Source organism: Peromyscus leucopus, chromosome 17, assembly GCF_004664715.2.
Source record: "Peromyscus leucopus breed LL Stock chromosome 17, UCI_PerLeu_2.1, whole genome shotgun sequence".
NCBI lineage: Eukaryota > Metazoa > Chordata > Mammalia > Rodentia > Cricetidae > Peromyscus > Peromyscus leucopus.
Window position 1 is genome coordinate 32550393 of NC_051077.1, and position 6000 is coordinate 32556392.

Sequence of the window (6000 nt, forward strand, 5' to 3'; positions counted from 1 at the left end):
CTGCAAAACTGCAGACCGTTAAAATCACAGGAGAAACCTGGGTCACTCGAATATTCCAAGCAAGCATGGCTGGCTCCGGCAGGCAGAGGAGCAAACCGTGCTGACAACCAGAAACATATCCATGGGGATGCTTGGGAGACCTCCTCATAGCTTGGTTTAACGCTTCCTCCAGTGATTAAAGGCCAAACGCTTTGCCACCCTCCACAACTGCAAACACCATAACCACTCGGCTAACTCTCGGCATCATGGCCCCCAGACGCTGAGCCTGCTGGGATGGACACTATCCAGCAACTGTGACCACGGCAGTACAATTAAAACTGCGGAGCTGACAGTAGGCTTTCTGCTCTAATAAGTAACTCACATATGTATATTATTCTTCGAAATGTAGCAGCTCACTTCTCTCATTATTTCTAATCCAACTGGAAAATTGATTGTCTCCGGTTGTTGGTAGCTCAGGCTATAATTTTTTTTTTTTTTGAAAGCCCAATAAGAAACTAAAATAGGAGAGTAGCTCAAATTACATTCTTTCATTGATTTCTTAGCCTTCAATTAACTGACCTAACCAACATTCAGTTCACATCTACCACACACCAAGGACACATAAGGCTACGGTAATGTGGAATTAAGACTTGGGAAATTTACATGTTCGCAGTGGGTCGGTCCATTTGCTCAGGCCGATTTGAAAGCAAAGGAGATTCAGAGAGTTCCTGGGATCCTAATTGTGTGCCCACTGAGTGCAAAGGACAGTCTGCTCGGACATCAATGAATGGTGCGCTCAGCAAGAGCTTCCTCCTCCTCCGTTCACACACCACCACACAAGTCTCTTTTCACTTTGAAGCTACAATCGCTCTATATCTGACCCTAGTCATAAGCTACAGAGTAGGGTCCATCAGTCTTAACCTAAAATTGCTTTGTGTGGCAACCTGCAAGCTTCACCGGACAACACTTATTGCACCTCAGGCTGGCATCCAGCACAAGGATGAGAAGCATGCAAAACCATAATGCCTGCTCATTTAGCCCTCTTACTCAACAGGTAATGAATCCTTCCCATCCCTTCTTCTGTGTTGAATGTAGTGTTCTACAACACCAGCCCATCTGGCCATGATCTATGGTCCACCATAAATACCAACTGGTGTGCTCAAAGAGTGTTCATGGTGAGCAAAATAAGAGGGGAATGGGAGAGAGAACCCACAAAATAACACCCTCAGGAAGCAAAGCCTCCATGAAGCCAAGGAACCAGGCACAGGCTCTAGAGTTCTCAACCTGTGGGTCTTGACCCCTTTGAGAGGTTGAATGACCCTTTCACAGGGGTCACCTAAGACCACCTTAAAACACTGGTGTTTACATTGAGATTCCTAACAGTAGCAAATTTAAAGTTATGAGGTAGCAAGGGACATAATGTCATGGTTGGGGGTCACCACCACATGAGCAAGTGTATTAAAGGGTCACAGCACTAGGAAGGTTGAGAACCACTGCTCTAGAGAGTCACCTTGTCTAGTACCAGATCCTGACTCCACACTTCTCTGGTTCTGGTTCCTCATCTATCACTGTGAGGTAAGAAAACCTACCTCAGAGAACGGATGGGAGAAGCAAATGAGATCACCTTCACAGAGCCTAGTAAACGTGATGTGGTCCGTCGTACTGTTGTTATCAGGGTTTCCAAGAACGACAGCCCAGTCTCTGAGTTAGAGTGTTAACAGAGGGTTGGAGATGGCTCAGCAGTTAAGGGCACTGGCTGATCTAAGGGACCCCGGGCAGGGTTCAATGCCCAGCACCAACAAGACAGCTCTCAATCACCAGCAGCTCCAACCCCCGGGACTCGACGTTCTCTTCTGGCCTCCAAGGGCACGACACACTCATGGAACAGGCAACACACCCATACATACACTTTTTTTAATGCAAATTCCTACCCATGAGCTGGAAAACATCCCTATGAGGATGTGACATTATCCACAGTTTAGAGTTGACGCAGACCCTCAAGTCCAACTTAGTCCATGACAGAGCAGTAAGAGGTCTAATACATCCCAGCGAAGTCGGCATCGTGTGGCCTGGCTCCAAAAGCTTAAAGTACCTGAAGAACACGGTCCCCATGCTCTAGCTCTAGTACTCCTGGATTGGACTATTGGAAGTATGCTGCCATAAAATCCCCCAGCCTCCTCCCATTCACTCAGCATAATTCTCTGTCCAACCAGAAAATACCAGATCAATTCTGATGAACTATCAGGAGCGAAATCCTCACTCTTAACGGAATGAAAATCACAACACTGAATAGGGAAATAATTCCAACCACTTTAGTTAAGTGTCTTTAAAGATCCCAAACCGCCGAGGACCCACGGTATCGCCAGTCATTTTTCTTTTTTCTTTCAGGATTTGTGATCTGATCGTGCCGAAGAATCCATGAACTCCCTACTGGCCTGGGGAACATGTCTCTTTCTATAAGTTTGCTGTGTAGCAAAATTAACAAGAGTTAGTGGTTACTCCAAATATCTTCTCTAATCACTTCTAACACTATGTCGGAAGACATACTGTTGCTTAGTTGCACGGAAAGAAAGCATGTCACTGTGGCTGCTTTTAAAGTTCTCGTACCAAAATTCAGAAATATTTCCCGTAATTCAAATGTCTATCTCCAAGTATTTAGAGACCTAACAGCTGCGGGGAAAATAGGAAAAACAATTCAACTTAGTCAAAACTGTTTGTCCCCGATATAGCTCTTGGTTCCCACTTTCCGGAAAAAAATGCATTCCTAGTAACTGACGATCCATTCCAGTTTAAAGGAAAAGGCCGTCTGGCTTGTGTATGAAGCAGTGATACGGAGAAGCCAAGTCCTAAAACTCCGCTTCCCACTTGCCTCACCCAGCCTATTCTTCTAATCCTCTCTGGTGGGCAAGTGAGATGAAATAATGAAACGTTTGGGAGCTGAGGCAGCAGAGGATGTGGATAAAGCCTGGAAAGAGCAAGCATGGGCTGCAGCTAACCTGAGACTCCGGGTATCCGAGTGCACCGGACTGCCGGACTGCCGGACTGCCGGACGCACAACTGTAAAAGTCCAATATTTATACAGGTGCCTCACACACCGCTGTTGTGCACACCATCGGCACCGACGTTTGCTCTCTGTTAAGGAGTTTCAAGGTACAACAGCGTAAGCAGCCGGCTTGGGGCACAAAGTTTATGACAACTGATGCGCCTGGAGAGACTGTGAAGGCTCGGCTCTTGTCCTAACTTTCATCCGGGCCAGCACTGGCCCGTGGGGCTGTGGGGAGGTGGGGCCTGGGTACAGGTGTCTTCCCTCAGCAGGAGGGAAATCTAAACCCGTCTCTTCATGGATAATTTAACAAGGATTGTTCCATAAATGTATGCCGCCCGGGACTTTCTTATAACTGCTCTTTAATAGTTTTCAAATACAAATAGTTCTAGAAAAAGAGTGATTGGGAATATCAAGTAAAAAAGTATTTCCGGTTCACACTGGAGGAGGGGGGGGGGCTGTTTAACAGGAAAAGCATCTGAAAAAGCTGTAACTGCCTCAGACCTCATTGTACAAAAGCCAGTTAGACCTTCTGGAAATGATAAAACTGCACAGGGCAGGCGCATCCCTGAGGCTATATTAAACTTACAACATGGAACTAATCCAGCATGGTGGCTGGTACCTGTAATTCTTGCATTGTGGAGTCTGAAGCAGGGGGATTGCTGTAAGCTTGGGACCAGCCTGTGCTACATAATAATTTCCAAGCCGCCAGCCTGAGCTACATACAGTATGAGACAGTCTAGAAATATAAAACAAAACAAAAAGGAATAGCTCCTTAAAGGTCAGTTTTCAAATTTACAGGTAAAAGTATTCCTTAGTATTCTTTTTTTTTTCTTCTTCTTTTTTTTTTTTTTTTTGAGACTGGTCTCCCATAACCCAGACTGGTCTTGAACTCGGGATCTTCCTTCTCCTTTCCCCTCCCACGTGCAGTTTATACAGATGTGTGACAACACACCACGCCCTCCTAGTGGTCCCTCTAACAACTTTAACCCTAAGAAATGTTCTTCCTAAGAGTGAAAAGAAAGTTGGGAGACAAAACACTTGGGAGCACGCCACAGAAACTTCCAACTCCCCAACTTCTTTGATGTCTGATCTGTCTGCTGCTTCAGATCTCTAGGTAGGAAGGACCGAAACGCTTGTACCGAGAGACCTGTGCAAAATCGGGCTAAGCTCGGGTCCGGGCTAACCGTAGCCGAGGTTCATTCAGTCCTAGTGCCCACTCCATTTCAACAAGGAAACCTGACCAAGTTACCAGGTAAGGAATAACAGTAAGAAGCAAAACTCCCAAACAGTTTTGGTGTTTTTTGTTTTTTTTTTTTAATCCGAGGGGCAACGCCACGAAGGTCCAGCCAGGACTGGGATCCCTCTCCATGTTCGGGGCCCTAGAGCATGGTTGGAGCTACGTCCTAACAAAAACTTGCGGTCAGAGCTCGGAAGCCAAGCAAGGATGGCTGGAGAGAGGCCACAGGTGGCCCAGATGGCTAGTGGCGCACTGTGCACTTAGGCCTCCGGGAGGCCCCAAGCCCAGAGCGCCTTGCAGAGGTCGAAAGGTGCCCTCTGCCTCCATGCGACCAACTTTAAAGCGCACGGGAGGTCTGCAGAGGTCTCGAGTACCCCTTACCCTGAGCCGGCTAACTGGACTTGGGGTGCCAGCCCAGAGCACCAATCCAGCCCTTCCCTTGGGGGCAGGGAGTGTCTACAAGTCCTGGAGGGGCGTGGGGAAGGCAGTGGGCAATGGGGCCCCGAGAAGGGGCGCCTGGCGGGCAGATAGACAGAGCCGCGCCTGAGGCCGGCGGTCCCGCGCCTAACCCTAGAGAGACCTCAGGGGTGCAAGGCCGGCGACGCCCCACGCCCCCCGGCGCCCCGCCAGGTCTCCCGGACAACAGCCGCCGCCACACTTCCGAGGCGGGTCCTCTCTCCCCTCCACACCCCACCCCACCCCCGGGGCTCGCCGGAGGGCGGGGGCCCGGCTTTCCCACCTGTCCCGGGGTCGATCCAGCTGGTCCTCCTGGTGTTGTGATCGATGTAGAAGACCTTGCCGTCGTAGTCCCTGGCCTCCTCCCAGCCCCGGGGTAGCGGCAGCTGCCCGCTCCCGGCTCTCCTAGGCATGGTCGGCGGCCTCGCCGGCGAGCGGCGCCTCCATAGGGACCCGGGGCGCGGGGGACGCGGCGGGAACGCGGGCACCGGCGGAGGGGGCGTGCGGGGCGTGCGGGGCGTGGAGCGCGGGGCGGCGCGGGGTGGGGGGAAAAAGCCTCGGGAATCCTTGCTCTCAGCCCTGCCCGGGGATCAGTCCACCATGTCTGCGTCGGAACGGGCGAGCGAGCTCTCCTCCTTCTCCTCCTCCTCCTCCTCCTCCTGGCCGCCGCTGCCTCCGCCTCTTCCTCCTCCTCCTCCTCCTCCTCCTCCCCGTCCCCCTGCGGCCGCCGAGGGTCGCGGCGCCCAGGCTGCCCCGGCCGACGCCGTCTGGGCTCGGATCCGGGAAGCTCCGCGGGGCAACGGCCCGGCGGCGGCTGGCCGCCTCCTCATTTGCGTGCGATTAGCATGCGCCCCGCCCCCTCGGCCCGGCCCCGCCCCGCGCCCGCCTCATCTGCATGCACATTCCTCGCCGCCACATTCCTGAGCTTAACCCTGCAGCTGCCGGGGGGTGGGGGGTGGGTGGAGGGGGTAGGGAAGGGGTGGGGTGGGGATCGGGGGTGGGGGAGAGGATGGCCGCGGCGGGACGCGGGGCTTGATCACACACACACACGCGCGCGCACACACACGCACACACACCCCGCGCGGGGGAAGGGAGGGAGCGGCGAGACCAGGTGGGGAGGCGGGAGGGCGAAGGAATGCACCGCTCTGCTCCCTCCTCTCCAGCACCCCGGACTTTTATCTCCCGTCGGCCCAGACAGACCCTTTAGGGATTTTTTTTTTTTAAAGAGTTTCGGGACGAGAAAGACGGCAAAAGAAAGAAAAAGTCTGCAAACTCTTCTCCA

At 52.2% G+C, this 6000-nt stretch overlaps 1 protein-coding gene across 1 annotated transcript in view; it reads right to left on the reverse strand.

Moving 5' to 3' along the window:
- The window catches only part of Wwc2 (WW and C2 domain containing 2), a 178701-nt gene extending 173531 nt beyond the window's left edge, over positions 1-5170 (reverse strand). The window contains exon 1 of the mRNA XM_028854535.2: positions 5002-5170. The gene's annotated coding sequence lies outside the window, so the exon portion shown is untranslated. The remainder of the gene's footprint in view (positions 1-5001) is intronic.
- Positions 5171-6000: the final 830 nt, after the last annotated feature.